General features: G+C 37.7%; 1 long non-coding RNA gene across 1 annotated transcript in view; it reads right to left on the minus strand.

Annotated features, from left to right (window-relative positions):
* The window catches only part of LOC130456102 (uncharacterized), a 59,016-nt gene that overhangs the window by 21,729 nt on the left and 9,879 nt on the right, over window positions 1-27,408 (minus strand). Inside the window, exon 2 of the long non-coding RNA XR_008914438.1 lies at window positions 20,371-20,462. This is a non-coding gene — a long non-coding RNA (uncharacterized LOC130456102). The remainder of the gene's footprint in view (window positions 1-20,370; window positions 20,463-27,408) is intronic.

Below are 27,408 nucleotides of genomic sequence, written 5' to 3' on the forward strand. Positions count from 1 at the left end.
CAAATTTAGCTCTGATTGTTTGTTCGAAAATAACATCACTGCACCTTATTGCTGATGCCGTGAAGACTTTCAGTGCTGCATCAAATCAGGAAAAAGCAGAAGCAAGATGAGACAATCATGTCATGTTAATGCAGATACAGTTGAGTTTTTTGCAAAGAGCAAAGTTGACTGCAGTTAGACACATGCTTAAAGCCATAGCACAGACTTGTAATATCATATGCGAGTGAGCCATGGTATGTTGTTTATCTGGTTGGTTGTTTAAAAGCTGCAAAAATTAAACTAATGCAAGATGCAGAATCAATTCTGTTGTTTCATACCACAATGAATACTATCTTGCAAAGACAGAGTAAAAATTCTATAACACACATTTGCTCTCACACAAATCTCCCTAGACCTCTGTCTGAGGTCATTTCAAAGGTAAATGGCCTAGTAGCCGCTGCTTTACAGGAAGCAGTAATTCGCACTCACTACTACATCAGAGTGCTAGATCTATTGAACCTCAATTTTCTATACAAGCAAGTGAAATTAATTGGTGATACAAATTTTGTGTTCCATATTCTGGAGCTAACCACAAGGCTTTAAGACCTGCACAATTGTGGCAAAGGGATGCATTACAATGTGCTCCTGTTGTAAAAATTGAAAAATAATATGATTGGAGATAATTACTCTCATGATATATCAGCTAAAGCTCAAAATGGAGAAGTATGTAACGTTATTGCACATCTTTTAAATAATCTTGCACATCTGGCCATTCCAAAACAGTTTAAAAATTGGAACAAGGGTGATTATACCAGCAAGAGATGAGCACAATTGGACAAATCATGGAACATCTCTCATAAGGCCGGTATCCTAGAAAATTCTAAAAAACAGCCAATTGGAAAAAGAGCTAAAAGAAATTGAACAGCCCAAATTCAAAAACAAGAAGCATGTTATCAGACAAGAAAAAGATCCCATGAATTTTTCATTCGGGGTCAAGATTTTGCTTCTATTTTCACAGATATCAGAAATCCATGGAAGAAAACCAGAGTCATCAAACATTCCCAGAGAAGACCAACCTAGAGAGCAAAGAAAGCAGATGTCTGTCCAGCACCAACCACAGCACAACACAGAGGCCAGACACCAGAAAAGCAGCAGATGAACAAACAAGGCACAACCACTGACCTAAGAACAAGTCTAATGAACTATCCACACAGATGAACTTTTTACTAAGAGGCAAAAGACTAGTATTAATTTGCTTACAGACATTCTATTCAAAAAGTATATGGGTATTTGTTGTGAGATCAGCTCTTTTCATGTACCTAAAAACTTCAAATTGTCTTCTACAATATGTAACTTGCAATTATTTTGTTGGAATTGTTCCATATGATCAAAAAACAAATTTTACAATTGGAAATCTTATAACAGTACATTGAATGCTGTTCAGTTGTAACAGAAATTGTTCATATTGTCCTAAATGCATAGGTGCTAATTCTCTTAACCTGTTTATTCAATATTTGCAAAAAAAGTATGTCTTTATTAGAATTAGGCTAATATATAAATCTATTCAGCTTGAAATTGCATTTAATAAAAAAATTCTAAATTTTAATTGAATAGGGGATATAATGGTTCTATAATATATAATATAAAATATATAAAATATAATATAATATAATGTGGGTCAAGTAACTTGCCCAGGGTCACACAGCTAGGAAGTGTCTGAGGCCAGATTTGAACCGAGGACCTCCTATCTCTAGGCCTGGCTCTCAATCCACTGAGCTACCCAGCTGCCCCACATATAGAATGTTATATTTTTGGGAATATTGGTACTTTTAAAAATTCGCATTGTTGTTTTTTGAAAAGCTTTTACATATTGGAAGATCTTATACACCCACACTGTGAATCACAATCTCAATTTTTGAGTGAGAAACTTCTGCTTGGCTAAAACATTGCCACACAGAATGTGAGCTATGTATTTAAGATTTTGATTATTCATTTTGTTTTTATTTACAATAGGATATTTGAATTTGTAATCTTTTTCTTTTCTTTCCTTTTTTCATTTTATTTTTTCCTATTATTTTTAGTACTGAAGTACATGAAATCAGTATTAAGATTCTGATTTTGTAGGTTACGGTCATTGCATACATTGGCCCTATAGGCTTACCCAAAAGCTTGAGACTGTAGGAACCTGTAAGCATTTGTTAAATGTCATGGGACTGGTACGAATTATTATGTCTGATTTCAGAAGGAGGAATCGCAGCAATAGAGCCATTATACTTTGCCAGAAAGCCTAAGATCTAAAAAGACCCCAAATCCATATGAGATGGTTGGACATTGGTTGCTAAGGTCTTGGTTGGAGGTAAAAGGGCGCGGTTATTGACACCTTCAAACACAGGCCTGCCAGGTACCATAGTTCCAATAAAATCTCTATGTGGCTGGCATCTTGGCTCCAATATCCCTAAAGCTCTACACATAATCAGACTAAGGAAATAAGACTTCCCTTTCACCTCAAACTATAGTCCCTCCTTTAGCTTTGACAACTTCCTACAGCCTTGACTGCCAATGGGTAAAATGCTTTATTGTTACAAATGTCCCACAGGCTTGTGGAACATATATTTTAAATTAATTAGGGCCAACTGATGATCCAGATGTATAAAAAAAATTCTTCTTCTTCTTTTAACTTAGAATCTTTTAATCACAAAATTTTATTTCAAATTTCTTGTTTTTATTTTCTTTTATGATTTCTATACACATTGTTTTCCTGCAGTGACTAATTTAACCCCTTTTGAGACTGTTTTTTTTTTATTTTTCCCTTTTTGATTTTTTTGAATTTTTTAGATTTCTTTTAAATTACTCACTCTAATCATCATGATTTTTTTATTAAAAAGGGGGATATGGAGGAGTCCAAGCATGTGCTAATCTTGATATTATTTTAGGGGTGGCTCAAAAAGCTGACTCTTATGCTATTTCTAATGATCGGTTTCTATAACCTTGACTTAAATTAAACCTTAACCTTGTCAAATTCCTAACTCACCTCTGAGGCTACACTCTTGAAGACTGGCAGGATATCTCAGTTTCCTCCTTTTGCCAATAACAATCAATTAACCTACGTATCAAACAAGCTTAGATGCCTTCGGTCACATGTACTCTTGATTCGGGGCATTAGCTACACCTACTGTCTTAGGTGATGTTGTGTGATTACCTAATTTGTCAGACTACCTTTGTTCCTCCTTTTTGTAACCCCCCCCCCAAAATGAGTATGCCCAAACACCAAGAAAAAAACCCCAAACTTGTAGCCTAGTAAAATCTGGTGAACCCCAAGTTTCAGGACTAGATTGTAAATTGGAGACCCCAAAGTTTGTTCCTAGTTCCTGTGAGAATCCACCCTGAAGGGAATCTCAGGCTAGCAGGTTCAGACTGAATAATGGACAATTATTCAGTAATTGAGGTAAAAGACAATCCCAGTTAGGTAGGACTTATGCGAAGTCCTCTTTTTGTCTTAGGTATTGTATCAGAGACTCTTTCCCAGGAAGACCCACACCAGGGCAGGGACCACCCTTTTAGAATTCACTGTAAGAAGCCCCTTCCCTTACACCCCAGTCTCTAGCTATGATCCCCAAGCTTGACTGTATTCTGCCAGTATAGTTTGAACACTCCCATTTCCTTGTAACCATGGTGATGTCAATCAATCATATTTCCCAGTCCCTCGGTTTCCCAAATGGTATAGAGGTCTCCCAAATTCTTTTGTTCCTGGGAGTTGTCAATCCAGCATTGACTCTCCCAGGTCAGTGTCCAGAGCATCCAGAGTTCAATCCTCGGACTCTGTGTGAGTGTAAGCATGCAGCTCTGTGTGGAGGCCTACTATTACACTGAACCCCTCTTCCTTGATAAAAGAGTAGCTTTACTGACTATTTATTAGTTCTGTGTTTTTTCCAAGTCAACAAATAGAGGTCTCACCAAGATTCTGAAGTCTCAGCTGCCTGAACTGCCCTACTAATGAGGACCCCAAGACGTGAGGTACCCACACAACCCATTTGGGATTGAGTCAGGAATCCGGTTAGCAGAGGGGTCAGGTAAGTGGCTCTCGGAAAAAGGACTCAGTCTCATGTATTTGGGAGTGATCCACGTTTTAATTAAGGGGGCATTAAGCAGTGGTCTGTGTATTGCAGAGAAAGCTGCAGAATCCAGAGCTACCCAGGAGCTACTGGAATGGGGAACAGTATGTCTGTGGTCCCCAGGAGGAGGTGGGAGCCAGCAGCCAGAGGAACCACCCAACAAAATGGCCACAAATTATATATTTCATATATACACACACACATATATATATATACAGAGAAAGAGAGAGAGAGAGAGAGAGAGAGAGAGAGAGAGAGAGAGAGAGAGAGAGAGAGAGGGAGAGAGAGATATGAATTTAGTTCAGACAAAGGTTTGGCTAAGATGACAGATGGTAGCAGAATTTGACCCCAAGACAAATTGGACAAAATGGAGTCTGGCTCAACCTGACTACAAGCTCCGATATTGACTATTGGGGGGGGGGGGAGGTATTGGTGCCTGTGTATGTGAATGAAGCAGTGTCTATGCTAGAGGTAAGGGCAAGGAGAGTGCAGTTCAGAGGCATGAATGGTTGGTTGGCCAAAAGCTTTGAATGGGAAGCTGAGATGGAGTGTTCAACTGAGGTACTGGGCAACAACTTTAAGTCGATTAAAATAGAGATATTAATATTAAATAAAATATTAAAATAGAAAGTTTCTTCAGGAACTGAAATGCCATGGTTTAAGGTTTAAATGGTCGTGAAACTTTGTGAAAGCTTCTCATAGAAGCTTAAGAACTGAAGTTCTGGGTTTCTTCTCGATGTTCTGGGGAGTTTTGCTTATACTGTATGTCTAATGTATTTCTTCTAAATGCAGGTGATATAAATGTTAGCAAATAATGTCTATCGAGTTGTGCTAACAGTTAATTCCTCACAAAAGCTAAAGAGGTGAGACAAGAGCTGGCGATCTGGAGCTGGGAATATCAAGCAGGAGGCCAAAGGAGGTCCAGAAATCTAAGCTTTTCTTCCTAGTTTTGGGGATAGTTAATGTGTGAAACGTCATATATAAAGGGCAGTTCAGTTTTAATGTTGGTGATGAGATGTGTTTAATTCCAGGTATTAACTTTGTTCTCTGAGGCTGTCATTTCACCTTTTTGTCAACGGTTTCCAAAGAACAAGTTCTTTCTGATTAACATGTGTGTTCAGAAGTAAAGAAAGTTCATTTTTGGTTATTGTGTCACTGTAAAAAGACAAGACATTGTTAGGACAAGGTTTGCGTTAATGGTAAGAAAACCAGGAATGTTGTCTTTATAAGTGACCTACAAATTTCCTTTTAAGAAGTCATTTTTGCTTTAGGTCAACGAGGCAATTTTGGAGTAAATTAGAGTAAAGAGGAAGAGAAGGGAATTGGACAGGTATTCTTATTTAAAGGTACTTTTTAAGCTGTTCCTTAGGAACCCTAAATTTTGTGTTTGTTGAGAAATTTTTATGGATTTTACTTTAAACAAAAAAGTAAAAGGACCACAAACTATAACGTGATTTTTAGAGTTTTTAAGGTAAATTTCCAGAGTGCAACCATTACAGTTTTTTTTAAACCCTTACCTTTTGTCTTGGAGTCAATACTGTGTATTGGTTCCAAGGCAGAAGAGTGGTAAGGGCTAGGCAATGGGGGTCAAGTGACTTGCCCAGGGTCACCCAGCTAGGAAGTATCTGAGGCCACATTTGAACCCAGGACCTCCCAGCTCCAGGCCTGGCTCTCAATCCACTGAACTACTCAGCTGCCCCCCATTACAGTTTTAAAAGACCAGTGAATCTTGATTGTTAACTATTTTTTCCTTTTTAAGTGGAGAGAACTAATTGTTTTGTGAATATTATTTTTCTGATGATCATTGGCACATGACCACTATTAGAGAAATGAATTCCCACCTGGGAAAATTCCTAAGACATTTCAAGGGATGCCCTGTATTTACCACCCCAGTTTTGGAGTGTGGGTGAAATGATTAAAACTTTCTAAGGTTAAGTTTGCTAGACTGCTTGTTAAAAAGGAATTTATTTAGAACCCCAGAAGCACTGACTATTATCTCAAGATATTTCGTAGGAGCCAAAAGCCTGGACAAGATTTTCCTGCAGCCTAGAATCTGAAGGATTCTTGAAGAAGATACCTATGAGAAGTCCAAAAGAGCCCCCAAGAAACTATAATTGAAAATCCGTTACCCTAAAAAAGAACTAATTTCCCAGGAGCCCACTGACTTCCTGTAATTACGTACTTCCTGTAGGTAGGGGATATTAGGTGGGGACGAGGAAGGTGTTTGAACTGGCTGATCAACCATGGGCACGTAGTTTTTATTTTGTACCCTCTTTATTCCTTGATTTCTAATGATCATTAATTAATCTCTTAAAATATAATATTTTTATTAGAGATTTAATTTTTACAAAACTGAATCTGGATAAGTATTGTTCCTCATCATTGTCATTGACTTTTAGAAATATTTCTGTAGCAGACATAAAACTGGCCATTTTATTTCCCCTGAGATTTCTATTTCCCCTGAGCAAAAATCCCTTTTAAGTAGAAAACCTAGAAAGAAGAGTTATTTCCCAGATTTAGCTAAAGTATAGGTTTAAAATAGGAGCATTTTACCTTAAGAGGCTTGAAAGTAATATCTGTTAATTGGAGAATTTGCAGCAGAGATTCCAGAGTGCTAGTTTGTCTCAAGGTAGTATCAGAAGAAATTAGGAAAGAAATGATGGAGCCTAGAAATAATTGGTAATAACAGAAGAAAATTTATTTTGAACCTTGAGCATGGTGGTGAATAGTATGAGAAGATAATTGGGAATAGAAATGCTATGGAGGAAAACTGGTTATTGAGATAGTCAAAAGGGTAAATGGCAAGGCTCATCATGGCCAACTTACTCATGGCATTAATATTCCAAATTACGGGAGCTTATCTCCCTCATTTTAAGTTACTTCCCACTTTGCTTCAGTTATAGCAAATTTTCTGTAAACATATAATGAAGGAAGCTTTAGAAAGGCAAGACCTAGAATATAGGCATTGTGCAGGCACATAGAAGGTTTCAGCCATTTTAAATGAAGTAGCAGATTAAGGAGGTTCCTTTTTCCTAAGGATTTAAAAGGTGGAAGAATTTAGGTCAGAAGGAAAACCTGGCAAAACATCAGTGCCAAAAAGGAGGGGGAGCAACACATATACATAATGAATCCTAAGTAGCATTTTAAATAAACAAGGTTCAGATAGAAGGCTGAATTAATTGCTCCCCATAACAGTAAAGTTTATACATTTTTGGAGCATCAAGGGAGGAAACAAAGATAAGAAGGAAACCTTTGTGACTAGGGATGCTAATGAAATCACCTATAGACTAGGCCTATGTGCAATGGTAAATGAGCCATTATTGCCAATAAATAGATACTCAGGACATTGAAATGTGTACCAAAACTAATTTAGTTAAGGCTAGAACTCAGTCAAATCAGGAGAACTATTTTCATAATAATTATTATCTACAGGCTTTTTGCATTGGCTGACTCAGTTGCAAAATTCTTTCTTTCATACAAAGTGACAGTTCATAGGAATAAAGAGTCTAAGCTATTAAAGCATCATTATAGTTGCTGAGTAGTTAAAGGTGAATGAAAACAGCTTTTAAAATCCCTAGCATCTCAACCGCCCCAAAAGGGGGTATGTGAGAGCTTTAAAATTAAGGAAAGCCAGAAGCATTTTTTTATCTTGAGAATTTGGGGAGTTAATTTTAATTTGGAGACTTTTTTAAATTGGACTTTTAAAATTGCTTTTGTGAAGATTGGATTTGCCTATCTCCTGATTGTAACCATGAAGGTACTTAGCTCTTCCTTGATAGTGAATATAAAATTGTAATCCCCAGGCTATTTTTAGATTTTAATCTGCAAAGTGTTAACTCAGTATTTAAAGTAGATCTACCCATTTTAACCACAAGAAGGTACCAACTAACCACAAAAAGGTGTGAACACCCATTTCATACATTGAGTGGGAGGTCTGTGATGCATGTGTGAAATAGGCAGTCCTTGAGAAAAGCATCTGCTGTGATTGGTAGACGTAAGATTTAGGGGAGGTGACACAAGAGAAAAAAGGTTTTTAAATAGTGGAAACAGAGACACACAAGATCAATCAGTCACTTGGAGTTGGACTGGAAGACAGACACTTGGACTTGGAGTGAAGACATTTAGCTGTGGAACTGGACCTCTGGAAAAGCTCCGGCAGGAAACCTCACACTGCTTTCCTTTTAGACGGTCATCGTAAGTGTAAAGGCTGACTTAGTAGTTTCTGGAGGTGTGAACCTCTAAAAAAGGCCCATTGTCTTGAGACTCCTTTCCCTAGCTAGGTCTTACTATTTCTAACTGTTTCAGAGAAAGAGGAAGCTTTCTCTCTCTCTCTCTCTCTCTCTCTCTCTCTCTCTCTCTCTCTCTCTCTCTCTCTCTCTCTCTCCCCTTTTCTCTCCTCCTTAATATCTTCCCTCTAATTGTAAAAATAAACTACCATAAATTCCATTCACCTGAGTAATTTATTTTGGGATTTAGAAATTAAATCCCTGGCGACCACCAATTAAATATTAAGTTCAACATAAAAAATTTAACATTTTGAAGCTGAAATTGTCATGCAGTTTTTTTATATGTGATTTTGTGATTTTGGGAATAGAAAATTTGTAGCATACCAGCTATATTAACATGTTGAAAGTATGATTAGTGTATTGATATGTATCTTATATGTTCATATACCAGACTCATGGTCATGTTACTTATTGATTATTGTATTTCCAAATCTTCAGACCAAAGGTCAAAAGAATTCCTGAGCAGGACATTATTTGCCACAGGGTCCTAGCTTACACATTGTTAGACCACATTCCATACCAAGTCACATGTTTGATTAACCTCTTCCTCTTTGATTACGTTATTGTCAATTGAGCCAATGTTAAAACCTATGCCATGTCACATGTTCATTAGCTACCTCCCACTCCACATTCCTAAACTCTTCAATAAAAGTTTGAAGGCATGTGTAGTGCCCTTTCTCAATACCATCATAGGGGCATGGCAAGATGTAGCCCATATTTTTTTAACTCCTTGTCTCTTGAGTCTTTATTCCTTTGTCTCTCTCTTTCTCTTCTCTATCCATTTTCCCTCAGTTTCCAATCTCCTCAGGTGTCCACCCTGAGAATTTTAATATGTAACTACAGGAGGTTACAATAATCAATTCGAATTTTACTTGGTATTAGATGATATTTTAATTTTTGGCCACAGAACAGGGGAAAGGGCCACTTTTCAGACTTAAAAGCTTTGATTAATCTGTGATGTGGATTTTATTTTTTGCTTTTATATTTCTATAGTTTGTAAGGTTGCTTTTTATATGGTTAGTGTGGTAGAGGAAGGCACTCTTTCTGATTAAGCCTGTAGCTTACACAATTTTATAATTGGTATATAATAGACATTAATAGAATTAATAATATGGGATTGCAGACTAAGGTTAGTAGCATGGATAATCTTTATAGTGAGTAAGTATATTGGGAGTTGATCAAGTCCTGTTAGAGAATGTGTTTATGGATTTCTCTTGTTTTCTCTTGCAGCAATAAGCTTGCTGTACAAAAGGAGAACTCCACAGGAGAGAGGAGGCCAAAGGCATTACATTTATCAGGACCCACCAGATTTGAAAGGCTTAAAAGACTTTGGGGAAATGGGGTCATATTTTGTTTGTCAGAATTTTTGCCAAAGGCAGACTGCCTGCCTTTCTGGCTCAAATGTCAATGCATGGATATTTGGGGAGGCCCCCCAAATGTCAATTGCCCATAACTATACCCCAAAGTTTTCACCATTAGTAACAGAGCCAAATCCTATATAGCATCACCCATTTGTCCATTTGTTTGGGCAGCAGCGTTCAGCCTTTGACTAAAAAGGGCGGGGTATCAACGTGGAATCTAGAAACCCCAAACTTGTAGTCTAATAAGATCTGATGAACCCCAAGTTTCAGGACTATATTGTAAGTTGGAGACCCCAAAGTTTGTACTTGTTCCTGTTCCTGTGAGAATCCACCCTGAAAGGAATCTCAGGCTAGCAGTTTCAGAGTGAATAATGGACCCCATTGTATCAGAGACCCTTTCCCAAGAAGACTTACACCTGGGCAGGGACAATTCTTTAGTATCCATTGTAGGCAGTCCCTTCCCTCACATCCTAGTCTCTACCTATGATTCTTTCCCCAAGCTAGACTGTATTCTGTCAGTATAATTTGAACACTCCCATTTCCTTGTAACCATGGTGATGTCAATTGATCATATTTCCCAGTCCCTCAGTTTCCCAAATGGTATAGATGTCCCCCAAATTCTTTTGTTCCTAGGAGTTGACAATCTAGCATGGTTGGCTCTCTCAGGGTCAGTGTTCAGAGCATCCAAAGTTCAATCCTCGGACTCTGTGTGAGTGTAAGCATGCAGCTCTGTGTGGAGGCCTACTATTACACTGAACCCCTCTTCCTTGATAAAAGAGTGGCTTTACTGACTATTTATTAGTTCTGTGTTTTTTCCCAGGCAACACCACCAAGGTTCTTGACCTCCAAAGCTCTTCAACACCAGAGCTCTATTCCATCAGTACTCAATTCCACTCAAAGACTACTGGCTGTAAGGCCTACTTTTTGGCTACTATTCCCTTATCTCTGAGTCTTTATTGTGTTCCTCTATCTTCAGAGGAGCACTGCAAGCTGGAGCCCAGGCTATTGAATCCTTAAGCTCTGAGTCTTTCTTCCTTGATGGTTTTCCCCTCTCCTTTTCTCTCATCACCCATTCTCCCTCAGTCTTCAACCTCCCTTCTGAGAGTTCACCCATGAATATATTAATTTGTGGCTGCCAGCAGCCACAACTCATGATGAAAACATGCTATCCACCCCTAAAGAATGAACTGATGGAATCTGAATGCAATTGGAAGCATAGCATTTTATGCATTCTTTCACAACCTGACAAATATGGAAATATATATTGCACATATAATCTACATTACTTGCTGTCTTGGAGAGGAAGGAGAAGAGGTGAAAGGGAGGGAATTTGGATGGCAAATTGTTAGAAAACAACTGTTAAAGATTGTTTCTACACGTAATTGGGGGAAAAACACACATACAAAGTTAAATTAACAGGCTGGAGCAGAATCTATTATACTTCAACTCAAGTATAAATGGTAAGGGTAGAAATCATAATTTCAGACAAACACAAGGAAAAATAGACCTAATTAAAAGAGATAATCAGTTACACTTTGTCAACATGGAATTTAGGAATCCCAAACTTGTGGCCTAGTGGGATCTGATGGACCCCAAGTTTCAGAACTAGCTTATAGTTGGAGACCCCAAAGTTTGTACTTGTTCCCTTTTCCCATAGGAATCTACCCTGAACAGAATTCCAAGTTGGAAGTTTCAGACTGAGTGGGGGACCCTCAGGGGAATGACAATCCAGTTAGGGTGAGATAAGCATATGCTAAGGAACCTCTTTGTCTTAGATAATCTCCCCTATTGTATCAGACCCTTCCCCAAGAAGATTCACACCTGGGCAGGAACCATCCTGTAGGATCCATTGGAAGCACCCCTTCCCTCACATCTCAGCCTCTAGCCATGATTCCTTTCCCAGGCTTGATTGTATCCTGTCAGTATAGTTTGTACACTCCCATTTCCTTTGTAGCTATAGTGAGATCAGTCATCTTTCCCTGCCCCTGGTTATCCCCCAAATGGTATAGAGGTTCCCCAAATTCTTTTGTTTCTTGGAGTTGTCATCTAGGGTGGTGGCACTCCCAGTGATAACATCCCCATCGTCCAGGGTTTATGCCTTGTAAAAGTTGTGGCCTCAGACTTGGAGGAAAGAATTAAATACTGGACTTATCCCTATCCTGATTCAAGACTTGGTTTTTCTGACTATTTGATAGTTCTGTGTTATTTACACTTAATAGAGCAATGAAACAATACACCAAAATTTATAGAATCTAGCAAAAGCAAGACTTACAGGAATATTTTTGTCTCTCAAGGTTTATATCTCAAAAAAGAGAGTATATCAATAAATTGGGTGCATAATTTAAAAACTAAACAAAAAAATTAAAAATTTCTAATTAAATATCACAATGGAATTCCTAAAAAGTCAAAGGACATATTAGTAAAATTGAAAATAAAGAAATAAAACAGAAAAGCAGGAGCTGATTTTATGAAGGAAAAGAGATGAGATAACACTGGATAATTTGATTTTTTTAAACCCATCTCCAAAATGAAAAAGGTAAATGCATGAACCAATAAAGATGATATGACCATTAAAAGTTATTTTGTTCAATTATATGCCAGTAAACTTCATAATCTTATGTGAAATGGATAAAGATTTCTAAAAAAAATTAACTGCCTATATATTAAAAGGAGAGCAAATAGAATACTTAAACAAAACCATTTTAGAAAAATAAATTAAACAGGACCTAAATGAGTTCCCTAAAAAAATCCCTAGGACAATATGGATTCACAAGTGAATTCTGTCAAATAACTGGTAAACAATTAATCCCAATACAATATAAACCATTTAAAAAAAAAGGTAAGGTGCGAATTTAACCAAGTTCCTTTTATGACATAAATATTGTTTTAATACCCAAAAGAGGGAGAACAAAAGTAAAGAAAGAAAACTATATACCAATTTCTTTAATGAAAATTTTAAACTAAAACACTAGAAAGGAAATTACAGCAATTTATCAGAAAAGATCATTCATTATGTATAAGAGGGATTTATATGAAGAATTGAGGGCTGGTACATAATTAGTAAAATTATAAGCATAGTAAACCATATCAATAACAAATCAAAAATTATGTGATTATATCAAAAGATGCAGGAAAATGCTTTTATAAAAAGTAAGATAATTCATCTGGAAACAGAGGCACTTGAACTAAAACGAGAAAATGGTGTCTTGAAAGCCAAAATCAAACAGCTGGAAATGAGGCAAAGGAGATGAAAGATGAGGCAAAGGAGATGAAAGAAGAGGTAAAAAGGATGAAAGATGATCTCCATAGAAAATCAGACCAGAAGGTAGATGACCAAAAAGCCGGGGATGAAATCCAGTCATTAACAACCAGAATACAACAACTAGAACTAAGTAACCTCACAAGGCAGCAGGACACTATAAAACAAAACCAAAAGAATGAAAAATTTGAAGAAAATATGAAGCATCTCATTCACAAAACAGAGGACTTCTGTTCAAGGAGAGACAAATTAAGAATCATTGATCTACCAGAAGACCATGACAAAAGAAAAAGCCTGGACACAATACTACAGGAAATTATTCAAGAAAACTGCCCCAATATTCCAGAACAAGAGGGAAAAGTGGAGATTGAAAGAATCCACAGATCACCTCCTGTACTTAATCCCCAACTGACAACACCCAGGAATGTTATAGCCAAATTCAAGAACTATCACGCCAAAGAAAAGATATTACAAGCTGCCAAGAAGTCATTCAGATACCATGGAACCACAATGAGGATAACACAGGATCCAGCTGCGTCCACACTGAAGGACCAAAAGCCATGGAATATGATATTCCGGAAAGCAAGGGAACTAGGTCTACAACCAAGAATCAACTACCCAGCAAAACTGACTATATTCCTATGGGGAAAAGTATGGTCATTCAACAAAATAGAAGAATTCCAAGAATTTGTAAAGGAAAGACCAGACCTAAACAGAAAATTTGACGTCCAAGCACAGAATTCAAGAGAATCATCAAAAGGTAATTAAAAAAGAGGAGAAAAAGAAAAACAAAAGAAAAACTAAATAAATAGGGACAAAAAAGAATATACATTCTTTTCAGCAGCATATGGTACATTCACAAAAATTGACCGTGTATTAGGGCATAAAAACATTGCAAACAAGTGCAAAACAGCAGAAATAATAAATGCAACCTTCTCAGATCACAATGCAATGAACATAATAATTAGTAAGGGTACATGGACAGGTAAATAAAAAATTAATTGGAAATTAAACAATATGATTCTCCAAAACCGGTTAAAGAACAAATCGTAGAAATAATTAATAATTTCCCTGAAGAGAATGACAATGATGAGACATCCTTTCAAAACCTACAGGATGCAGCCAAAGCAGTACTTGAGGGAAATTTATATCCTTGAGTTCAAATATTAAAAAATTAAGAATGGTAGAGGTCAATGAATTGGACATGCAAATTAAAAAACTAGAAAGGGAACAAATTAAAAATCCTCAGATCAAGACTAAATTAGAGATCCAAAAAAAAATCAAAGGAGAAATTAATAAAATTGAAAGTCAAAGAACTATTGATTTAATAAATAAGACTAGAAGCTGGTACTTTGAAAAAAAAAACAAATAAAATAGACAAAGTACTGGTCAGTCTAATTAAAAAAAGTTAAGAAAAAAACCAAATTGACAGTATCCAAAATTAAAAGGGAGACCTCACCTCTAATGAAATTTAGGCAATAATTAAAAACTACTATGCCCAATTATATGGCAACAAATATGGCAATCTAGGTGATATGGATGAATACTTACAAAAATATAAATTGCCTAGACTAACAGAGGAAGAAATAAGTTACTTAAACAACCCCATATCAGAAAAAGAAATTGAACAAGCCATCAAAAAACTCCCTAAGAAAAAATTCCCAGGTCCAGATGGATTCACAAATGAATTCTATCATTCAAAGAATAACTAATCCCAATGTTATACAAACTATTTGACAGAATAAGCAAAGAAGGAGTTCTACCAAATTCATTTTATGACACAAACATGGTACTGATCCCAAATCCAGGCAGGTCAAAAACAGAGAAAGAACACTATAGAGCAATCTCCTTAATGAATATAGATGCAAAAATCTTAAATAGGATACTAGCAAAAAAGACTCCAGCAAGTCATCACAAGGGTTATTCACTATGACCAGGTAGGATTCATACCAGGAATGCAAGGATAGTTCAATATTAGGAAAACCATCCACATAATTGACCATATTAACAAGCAAACTGACAAAAATCACATGATTATCTCAATAGATGCAGAAAAAGCCTTTGATAAAATACAACACCCATTCCTATTGAAAACACTAGAAAGTATAGGAATAGAAGGATCTTTCCTAAAAATAATAAGCAGAATATATCTAAAACCATCAGCAAACATCATCTGCAATGGGGATAAACTAGAAGCTTTCCCAATAAGATCAGGAGTGAAACAAGGATGCCCATTATCACCTCTACTGTTTAACATTGTACTAGATACACTAAGAGTAGCAATTAGTTAAGAAAAAGAAATTGAAGGTATTAAAATTGGCCAAGAGGAGACCAAGCTATCATTCTTTGCAGATGATATAATGATTTATTTAAAGCATCCTAGAGAATCAACCAAAAAGCTAGTTGAAACAATCAAAAATTTTAGCAAATTTGCAGGATACAAAATAAACCCACATAAGTCATCAGCATTTCTATACATCTCCAATCCATTTCAGCAGCAAGAATGAGAAAGAGAAATTCCATTTAAAATCACCCTAGACAAAATAAAATACTTAGGAATTTATCTGCCAAGACAAACAGAGAAACTATATGAAAACAACTACAAAACACTCTCCACACAAAAACATTGATTGCTAATGGGTGGGACGAGCTAACATAATAAAAATGACAATCCTACCCAAATTAATTTACTCATTTAGTGCCATACCCATTGAACTACCAAAAAACTTCTTTACTGAATTAGGAAAAAACCATAACAAAGGTCATTTGGAAGAACAAAAGATCAAGGATATCCAGGGAAATAATGAAAAAAAATTCAAAGGAAGCAGGACTTGCAGTCCCAGATCTCAAACTATACTATAAAGCAGTGGTTATCAAAACAATTTGGTACTGGCTAAGAGACAGAAAGGGGAATCAGTGGAATAGACTTGGAGTAAATGACCTCAGCAAGACAGTCTATGATAAGCCCAAATATCCCAGTTTTGGGGACCAAAACCCACTTTTTGATAAAAAACTGCTGGGAAAATTGGAGGACAGCATGGGAGAGATTAGGTTTGGATCAACATCTCACACCCTACACCAAGATAAACTCAGAATGGGTGAATGACCTGAATATAAAGAAGGAAAATATAAGCAAAATAGGTGAACTCAGAATAGTATACTCGTCAGATCTTTGGGAAAGGAAAGACTTTCAAACCAAGCAAGAGCTAGAAAAAAACACAAAATGTAAAATCAATAATTTTGATTACATCAAATTAAAACATTTTTGTACAAACAAAACTAATGCGTCCAAAATTAGAAGGGAAGCAACAAATTGGGAAACAATCTTCATTACAAAAACCTCTAACAAAGGTCTAATTACTCAAATTTATAAAGAGCTAAACCAGTTGTACAAAAAAATCAAGCCATTCTCCAACTGATAAATGGGCAAGGGACATGAATGGGCAATTTTCAGTTAAAGAAATCAAAACTATTAATAAGCACATGAAAAGGTGTTCTAAATCTCTTATAATCAGAGAGATGCACATTAAAACAACTCTGAAGTATCACCTCACACCTAGCAGATTGGCTAACATGACAGCAAAGGAAAGTAATGAATGCTGGAGGGAATGTGGCAAAGTAGGGACATTAATTCATTGCTGATGGAGTTGTGAATTGATCCAACCATTCTGGAGGGCAATTTGGAACTATGCCCAAAGGGTGCTAAAAGACTGTCTGCCCTTTGACCCAGCTATATAGCCCTGCTGGGTTTGTACCCCAAAGAGATAATAAATGTACAGGAATATTCATAGCTAGGCTCTTTGTGGTGGCAAAAAATTGGAAAATGAGGGGATACCCTTCAATTGGGGAATGGCTGAACAAATTGTGGTATCTCTTGGTGATGGAATACTATTGTGCTCAAAGGAATAATAAAGTGGAGGAGTTCCATGGAGACTGGAACGACCTCCAGGAAGTGATGCAGAGCGAGAGGAGCAGAACCAGGAGAACATTGTACACAGAGACTAATACACTGTGGTACAATAGAATGTAATGGACTTCTCCATTAGTGGCAATGCAATGACCCTGAACAACTTGGAGGAACCCATGAGAAAAACCACTATCCACATTCCGAGGAAACACAGTGGGAGTAGAAACAGGGAAGAAAAACAACTGCTTCAATACATGGGTCGAGGGGATATGGCTGGGGATGTAGACTCTGAATGAACAACCTTATGCAAACAACAACATGGAAATCGGTTCTGATCAAGGGCACATGTAATCCCCAGTGGAATTGTGCATTGGCTGTGGGAAGGGTGGGTGGAGGGGAGGGAGGGAAATAATGTGATTATTTTAAGCAAGGAATAATGTTCTAATTTGACTAAATAAACTAATTCAAATGGGGGAAAAAAAGAAAAATGCTTTTGGCAAAACTCTAGAAGAGCAACTAGGCGGCTCAGGGGATAGAGAGCCAGGCCTAGAGATGGGATGTTCTGAGTTCAAAATAGGACTCATACTCTTCTTAGCTGTGTGACCCTGGTCAAGGCACTTAACCCCCATTGCCTAGCCTCTAATACAGCCTTTCTTAAAATACTAAGTAGTATCTATGTGAAACCAAGAATAAGCATATCTGTAATGGGGATAAACTTGAAGGACTCCCAATAAGATCAAGGGTGAAGGAAGGATGTTCATTACTACCACTATCATTCAACATAGCTATATGCTAGCTACAGCAATTCTATTCCCTTTTCCAAAGGCAAAAAGAGGTTAAGTGACTTGCCCAAGGTCATACACCTACAAAGTTTCTGAGGTTGGATCAGAATTTCCCACTCCAAACACAGCCCTCTATTCAAAGAGCCAGCTAGCTTCACAAAGGCACGAATTTAGGGTTTGAAATTTCAGTCTTTCTTGCTTTCAAGTTGTCCTCTCAGTAAAATTGCTTAACTGTATGTCTGTGTATGTGGTTTGTGTGGGGCATCCTTGTCTAAATCTAGTTTCTGTATAATTATTTAATGAATTCCCAAGAATATCCTGAGGTCTCCATTTGCAATAAGAAATTTAGCCATCTGTTACTGTTATTTTTTTCTCTTTTATTTTCCCCCCAATTACATGTAAAAACAATTTGCAGCATTTTTACAAATTTGAGTCTTGTATTCTCTACACCCCTTACTGAGAAGGGAATCAACGTGATACCGATTTTACGTGTGCAATCATGCAAAACACACGTGTTCATTTTTGAAAGACACTGAACCTCTGATATGTCATTCTCATCATCAGTCCATGTCTTGCTATGTACTCATTAGGTACTAATGTTTCTCCACCTGCACGAAGTCTTGTTCAGTCTCTGCCATTTCCTTACATAATCTGTGAATCGGAAGCACAATCTTGGTATCATTTCTGGTGTCAGTGACCTGGCAAGGAATTGCTGTGAGAATGTCACATGACTCACGTGTTTGGTACTTCTCGTACTTCTCGTAACACATGGTGTTGGTTGGATTCACCCACACTGTGATGTATGCAATGCTTTTTGACTCCAATCTTGGACCTTTTGTATTTTCTTCACTCCCCCCGAGCTAGCCACTTTTAGGTATATATCTGAACACACCCAGAGGTATCTATATACTTTGTTTGACTTACTTTTACCATCGCTAAGTGAAGTGTTCTATCTATTTGCTCCAAAGTATTTCTATAAGTTGTAAACTTGTTTAATATGTGCATCCCGCAATTCTCTTTCTGGTTTTTGTTTTTGTTTTTGTTTTTGTTTTTTTAATGAGGAAGTGTTGATCTCTGGGTTTAACTATTAACTAGATTGTTGTAAAGATATTTGCGAAGTCTGGTCTTGTTCAGTTTTGAAGAAAAAGGAGATGGCCTTTCTATTGTCTAAAGTAAATTTCTCTCTCCCTTGTCATTCTCTTGATGTCACCTGGAGGCCAAATACCAGTGAAGAAATTGAGATAGACAAGCCACCCCCAAGGGAAGTTAAGAGTCATGAGACTGGGGTGGGGGGACAGCTAGCTGGCTCAGTGGATAGAGAGCTAGGCCCAGAGAAGAGAGGTTCTGGGTTCCAATCTGGCCTCAGACACTTCCTAGCTGTGTGACCCTGGGCAAGTCACTTAACTCCCATTGCCCAGCCCTTACCACTCTTCTGCTTTGGAACCAATACACGGTATTAATTCTAAGATAGAAGGTAATTTTTTTTTAAAGTCACGAAACTGGAAGTAATGGAGTCAAGAATATCGCAAGATAGCAAAGCAATTTCCCAGGCACTGCTCCCCTAGGTGGCCCAGGGAAATGAAGAAACTATGGTTGGTTCCTAAGATGTGACATGGGACAGTTAGTGGGTAGAGAAAAGACTTTATAAGGTGAGCCAAGAAAGAATTGGGGTCTTTGACATGCTGTGGATGCTGCTGACTAGAGCCGTGGTAGAGTGTAGCAAGGAGGCCCACAATGGCAGCTAAGTACCTACTTTTTCTTCTCCTTCCCCACCTACTACTTTTGATTTAATAAAGTTGTTAAGCTACAAGCAGCCTCATAATTTTTAATTCTTCCCGTACTGGGCCCTATCCAAGATGGTAGCTACTTTAAGTAGGCCACTCTGTTGGAGGCAGACTGGGAAGAAGGAAATTCTCTCCTGAGTTAGCAGGCAGGGCGTTCTAAGCACTGAGTGTTATAGGGTGGCTATAACTGAGGTGGCATTTGGGGTACTGTGGTTCAGGTGGTATAAAGCAACTGCATAACTGAGCTCAAGCCAACATGGTTTCCCACTCCCAAAGCTCTGTGAGGATGCTCAGGAGCCAGCTGAAAGTTTTCTCTGGCCTACACAGACTTCTTTTAGGGAGCACTGACGGTATTCTCACTGCAATACAAACATTTGCAGATCTTTAACTGGCTCCTGATTCTGTTGGGCCATTCTACTAGGGTTGGTCCCTCCAGGAAAATGTGGTTCATTTGGTTTTCCTAAAGAGCATCAATAAAACGTTTCTGAAGTTAGGGGCTAAGTCACTGCTATCACTAGTGATATATAAAGGTCAGATACACACAGAGTCAATGCACAGGTATGGAGAGGATTTTCTCCATTGTTACCAAGGCATCCAGGTGATGGAGTTCGAATCTGGCCTCAGACCCTTAGTAGAATGTGTGAACCTGGGCAAGTCGCTTAACCCTGTTTATCTCAGCTCTTCATTTGTCAAATTAGCTGGACAAGGAAATGGCAAGCCACTCCAGGATCTTTGGCAAGAAAACTCCAAATGGGGTCACAAAGAGTTGCATGTGGCTGAAATGATTCAGTAACAACAATGAAAACAACCCTTGTAGCAGACTTGCCAAGGCTTCGGTCTTCATGCCAAGGGTAGAATTTGCCACGGATGACACGTCATATTCCACCCTCTGGGAATTACCTTTTCAGATGCTTTCCACTTGGTCTGCATGGACACACCTGGCAAATATGCCATCGCTGCAGCAGGCCCCAGTCCTGCTGACATCAGAACATCTGGAAAAGGGAATGCAGATCAGCATTAATACAGATGTATATATTGGGGAAGCAATGGGAAAACAATAAATATTCAAAGACTCATTGAGGAATCTTATAACTTAGCCCAGCAAAATCATACACATAACCCCTCCAACTAGACTGGCCCTTCCATACCTTAGATAACACACAGTCAAGAGATTTTACCATCATGCAATGAGGAGAGAAGAAGAAAGCACTTTACACAGGTCATCTCATTTGATTTCATTCAGTGACTAAACACCCTATCACTAGCCTAGCTAGGAATAATGACAGAACTGGAAATTTTGTCCCATTTGTAAAAAATAGACTCGAACACAGGACTACAATCCCCATGAACCTTTGCTCCACTTCCCCAGAATGCCTTGTAATCTCACCTGGGCCGAGATCGAGAAGGTATTTAAGCTGATTCAAAGGCCCGCTCTAGCTCTTGGCTCTTTTTGGACTTCCGTTTTGGAGCAGGCGGTCTCTTGTGTGATGTGAGGTTATTTTGTCTAGGCCTTTGGCCTAGGCACATGTTTCTTACTTGTATATTCTTTAATCTTTACCCTTTAATAAACCTCTAAAAATATAAAAAAAAAACCCAAGGAACTTTGAAGAGACTAAAGGCTGTATTCTAAGGCATTTCAGACTCCAATGGTTTATAAAAAAAATCTCTGTATTCTATTGCATTGTTTTGTTTAAGATATAACTTTGTGATTTTAAGTTCATATATTACTGGATTGAATATTATTCTGTGAACTGAAGGTTGATTGAATTTATTTTGAATGTCCTGAGTTTTAAAATTCGGTTGTTTTTCCCCTATAACTGTGTTGAACAAATATTATTGTGAATAAGCCCATATATGAAAAAACAGCCTTTTTCTATTTTGCTGAGGATAGATGGACTTCAGAACTGGTTATAATTGTATTAACAACCTTTGGAATTTTAATGTGCTAAATACCTCAAATGATTTGATTTTAAGGGTTTTTTAAATATGATTTTTGGAATTTTTTTTAACAATCTGGTTATTTTTGCCTGCCCTAAGGCCCATTAGCTGAAGTGAAATACATTTTATAACCCCCAACCTTCCCACATGTGAATGGAAGTTGGGCAGTTAATCTCAGGGCATTTGTATCCCTATAAGCCTCCAAGAAAAAGGAGCACCCCTTTATGCTCTTCAGCTCACTACTTTACTTCCACCAGAATGATATATAGATTTCTTGATTATGTTCTAAACCCAAGATGAGTTTTACTTTGTTTTAAAAAAAAATATGTTTAAATACCAAGGTTGAAGGATTGCTCTGTTTGTAAAAATTGTGACAAATGTCCATTAATTCATAGGTTTTAAAAATGTCATACAGCAACTTATGTGAAATATGAAAGTGTGTTTGTTTGCTGTTGTAATTAATTGGGCTATTGAGAATTTTGGGGATTTTGATATCTACATATTTGTACTACTGTATTTTTAAAGATGAAAAAATTGTTAACCTTGTTCAATTCATTTGCCTTCTACTCACAGTGATCATGGCCAGATACAAAGAGGAAATGGATCTCATTTTTTGGTGAGAAAGACTTGCATTTTATATTTTCTTAACTGACACAGAGTGTCAATGATTATAAGCTATATTTTTGAATTTTTTAAAGTTCTTTTATTATATTTTTCTTGCATGTGCAATATACTTTTTCAGTTTTTTAAATTATTTTCTCTCTCCTTTTTATATTTGAAACACATGTCACCAGCATTAAGATTTTCTTTAACCTTTTGATTTTTAAGTTTAAGATACATTTGCTAATACATGCCCTAAAAGGCTTGTGACTATAAAAAAGATGCCACTAATTATTTAAATAAATTATGGGACTTTGCTTAATGATTCTGTCTGATTCCAGGAGAAGAGATACACACAAGAGCCATTGCACAGAGCCAAAGAAATGCCAATCCAGGATGGATTGATGCACTTCTAGGCCAATACAAAGGTCTTGAACCTAGTGTGAAGACTCGAGGTTACTGTGTTTAACATGTGTTAAGACATAGGCTTTCCTCGTATCCACACTCACCCTGAAGATACTCACAGACGAGTATCCCCGAAACCTTGGCTCCTATAATCTGGTCCCCTTTTCTACCTCTCATAGTGTGGTACCTTTCTGTAGTCCTGGCACTGACTGAGTAAATGCATCATTACTTAGATCATTTTGATTGGGCCCTGATTGAAGGACCTGTTATAGATTTATCTTTCTTTTACTTGGAATTTTTACACATAAGACTTTGATAGTCTATATTTTCATCCAGAAATTTTTCTTTCCTTTTGATTTTTCTGATGTCTTTTTAATATCTCTTGCCAATTGATTCATATACCTCATACCTCAGCCATGCATCCCTAAGTGATCCCCTTTTTTTTATATCACCCTCTTAACGGGGGGAATGTAAAAAAAATCATTATTTAAATTGCAAAGTTTAAATTCCTTTTGAGAAGAATTTTAGGTAAAGAAGATGCTACTTCCCTGAATCCAGAAACTGAACTGTTGGAGAAGCCATCATGAAGAAGCCTCCAGACCACGAACTGCACAAAAATGAACTTTGGGTGTGGTTAATGAACATTTATTTGCATGCATACTTTCATGCCAAAGGGGACTGCCCCCTAACTGGCTTTCTGTCAATGCATCCAGTAATTATTGGTTTTATTCTTTTCTTTCTCTTATCCTCAAATTATTGTAATCTTTATATTGATTATGTTTTCATGATCCTTTGGAAAAAAATTAATTTTTTTGCAAACGATCAAACGGGGGTATGTAAAAAATAGACTCGAATACAGGACTACAATCCCCATGAGCCTTTGCTCCACTTCCCCAGAATGCCTTGTAATCTCACCTGGGCCGAGATCGAGAAGGTATTTAAGCTGATTCAAAGGCCTGCTCTAGCTCTTGGCTCTTTTTGGACTTCCGTTTTGGAGCAGGCGGTCTCTTGCGTGATGTGAGGTTATTTTGTCTAGGCCTCTGGCCTAGGCACATGTTTCTTACTTGTATATTCTTTAATCTTTAACCTTTAATAAACCTCTAAAAAATATAATACTCCTTGCAGAGAGAAACTAATTTCTACCTGCCTCAGTCTCCCCATCTCCTCTAAATTTTAATCTTTACACATTTTTACCTGGTTCCTTTCGGAAGATAGTATGGACACAATGCAAATTCCTGCAGTAATCGTAAGAATGATCTGCCCCAATGTGGAATGAGGCAAGATGTGAATATGTGGAAGTGGAATTTTTAAGTGAGGATAATGGCATTATTTGATGTAGTAGAAGGAACTCAGCATGATGCACATTGCGTTCCTCCCACTTCCATTAAGGAGGTCCACCAGACACCAGTGCCTACAGAGAGGCCCTGACTGCCTCACCTGGAAGGACACAGAGGGCTCCATATAAGGGGAATATTTCATGTAAGTTGGACAAGAACAATTGGAGGATGAGAACCCCAACCCAGATCAGCACTTTCCAAGGGACACATGGAGCTGAACTCAAATTTTGAGTTAGCAGGAATGTGCTGGGAAGAGAACGACATAAGGTGAGCGACTGAAGGAATGGGAAGATCTTCTCATCTCCAGCCCTGTGCAAGAAGTATTAGGGGGAACAACTGTTTCAAGGGAGGGGGGAATGGAACTAGACTGAGACAGTTCCTCAAGGCTCGAATGTCAACTACTTAAGGGAATAGCCTTGTTGCTATACGCACATAGTAGCATAGGAGGGTCAGGAAGTCCAATAAGCTATGATCCAGGCGTCTGTTTGTAAGAGCAAGAGATGCAGGTAAAGGTGGAAAACTAGGGTCTTTGGGAGTCAGAACAAATTATTTGGGACTATGATTGAGAGGAAAGGGTGGCTTGAAAAGATAGTGGAGGGAAAAAGAGATTCCATAAAGAACTAAATGTGTGACCTGTTTCTTAAGCATCAAACAGTGTGCAACAAATGCCATCCAATAGCATACGATTTTCATACCCAGCTCTAGTCTTTTCTCTGCTCAAACACAAGCAAAGTGAGAGTCATGTCTGGGATACTGTTTCTCAAACACTGAAAGGTTCTCCTGCCCATAAATATCAAGGAGGTAAGCCAAAAACATTTATTAAGCACCTATTATATAGGAGACACTGTGCTAGGCAAGAGGGACACATACACACATACACACACACATAAACACACACACACAAAATCCCCACAATTGAGGAGCTTATATTCCACATGGAAGACAAAAGACAGATACACACACACACACACACACACACACACACAAGGTGTGTGAGGGTCTGTGGGTCTATGCTTTTCTGTGTGTCTGTGACTGTATTTCTCCATCTATGTGTCAATGTGTATAAAAAACAAACTAATTGTTTATATAAAGGTATGTGCAAAGGAAAAACATTCATTTCAGAGGAAAGATACTAGTAGCTGAAGAGAGTGAAGAAAATCATCCTGTGGGGCATGAATGGCTTATGCTGAGAAGCCAGGTCTATCTTAATGCAGATCAGGATGGCACTTGGGTTTTTTTGCTTGTGATGTTACATGTCTGCCTCATATTGCCCTTGCTGTCCCTAAATCCCCATAATACTTTTTTTAAACAAACCATCGTGTAACGATGCTTCCCTCCATTTTATACTCATAGAGTTGACTTCTTGACCCCAAGGGCAAGACTTATATTTGTCCTGATTAAATTGCCAGTGATTATATTTTGCCCAATGCTATCAAGACATTTTAGTCTTGGGTAATCTGCAAATTTGGTGCCATCTATGTCCTTTATCCAAACCATTAACAAAAATGTTAAGTAGCAAAGAGTCAAGATTAGATCTTTGGGACACTCCATTAGAGACTGCCTTTCCAGTTAACATGGAACCTGTTCCTCTACTCATTCAGCCAAAGTCGAGTCTAATTTATAACGGCCCACATCTTCACACTATTTCCACAAAAGAACACTGAATCATTTATGAAATACTTTGCTGAAATCTAGGTGAATTATACCTACCAAATCTCCTCATTGACCACTTTATTAAGAGTCTGACTTTACCTATTCTTGATGGTCATATTGATTTTTTCTTACCAACATTTCCATTTATAGATGTTCACTAGCCATCTCTTTAATAACATGTAGCAGCTGTCCCATGTCTTCTCATACTTAGGGTTGCCTGGACGGCTAATCCAAATTCAAAATACTCTGCTCTGTGTGTCCATATATACACAAATTGAAAGCTCAGGAGCTGTCATTTTTCTCCAATCAATCAAAGGATGCAAAATGTTCCAAAAAAAGGCATTTAACAAAAAAAAGTAACATTTGCAACAGAACCTTTCCTAACAATATTCATTCATCACACTTTCCCACAAATATAATCCCATTGGTTCGGGCTGGGGTAAGCACATATGAGAAGCCTACCTATGGGAGATAGTTGTGGATGGAAAATTCATACTTCCTATGATGCTTCTGGTGATGTTGTCAGAGTGCTCTCACTAGGCCTGATACTAGGCAATTTCTTCTCTGAATGATGAGTGACTGTTGCTTTTTGCTCCTATTTTTGTATTAAGATCTTCATAGCCAGGAAAGCCATCCCAGTTAGTCTACTAGGTGTAGTGGCTGGGTTTAGAGGAGGGGGATTTTCAACCACACTCTCATATAAATTCATTCAAAGAAAGGGAAATATATGTATACATACATATATACATATATGTATATACACACACATACATTTAAATGGGTACAAAAATTTATCCTATCTAAGAGGGAAAGAGGATGAGAAAAAATGAAATGATAAAAGGAGGCGGGTAAAGAAAGTGACAAAAAAACCAGTGGTCAGAAGTAAAACAGACTTTTGAGGAGGGACAGGAAAAAAAGTAAGAAAGAAGATGGAAGAGAAGAAAATAAGATGGAAGGAAATATTTAGGTGGTAATCAGAACTATGAATGTGAATTGGATGAATTTACCCAGAGAATGGATGTGGATAGCAGAAATCAGAATCCAACAACATATTGTTTACAAGAAACACATCTGAAACAGGCAGACACACATAAACTTAAGATAAGGGACTGGAACTGAATCTATCCGCTTCAGCAGAAGTATAAAAAGCCAAGGTATAAATCATGATTTCAGAAAAACCAAAAGTAAAAACAAACTTAATTAAAAGATATAAGGAGTAAAACTAAATCATGCTAACAGATACCATAGAAATTAATAATAGAAATACTAAAAAAAAGTATGGCATAGTATTAACCTTTGGAATTGAAATGTTAAATGGATTATACAAGGAAATTGTAAAATTATATGAGTGGAAGAACTCAACCCCCTCCACAAGCGAGATAAATCGACACACAAAATAATTGGCAAGTCAAGGAGATGAAAAGAATCTTAGAAAAGTCTGATATTATAGACCATAAGAGAAAACTGAATGGCTTTAAAAGATGCCTTTTTCTTGGGTTAAGATGGCTGCTGTGGGGAAGCAGGACTCTTCCTCTCCTCACCATTGACCGATAAAGACAACCTCAAAAGGCAAAAAAAAAAATCAGATGAATGAAGGGACTTCACAGTACAGCGCAGCATTGAAAGTACATGGGATTTGGGCATTTCCACACTATAAGTGGGTGAAATAGCTCCCACCAAAACACAAGCTCATCAACCCTCCTCCACAACACCTAAGGAGCCAGAGTCAGAGCCAGCACACTAGAATCAGAGCAAGCAAACGAGGGGAAACTCTGGGTCCTTGGGAGCTGAGTAAGATCAACAGGAATTTATCTATGAGAGCAGCTAGACTTGAAACCTCAGGAGGCTGAAGAGTGTGAATCTTGGGTGCTGAGATAGAGCAGAGAGGGGTGGCACACAGTAGAAACCAAGGAGACTCAAGAGGTGGCCTCAGGCAAAAACTGCGCTCCTTAGCTCCATACACAGAGAGCCTGCCCTCCTCACTCAGATGTCTGACTGGAAAGGG

Source organism: Monodelphis domestica, chromosome X, assembly GCF_027887165.1.
Source record: "Monodelphis domestica isolate mMonDom1 chromosome X, mMonDom1.pri, whole genome shotgun sequence".
Taxonomy (NCBI): Eukaryota; Metazoa; Chordata; class Mammalia; order Didelphimorphia; family Didelphidae; genus Monodelphis; species Monodelphis domestica.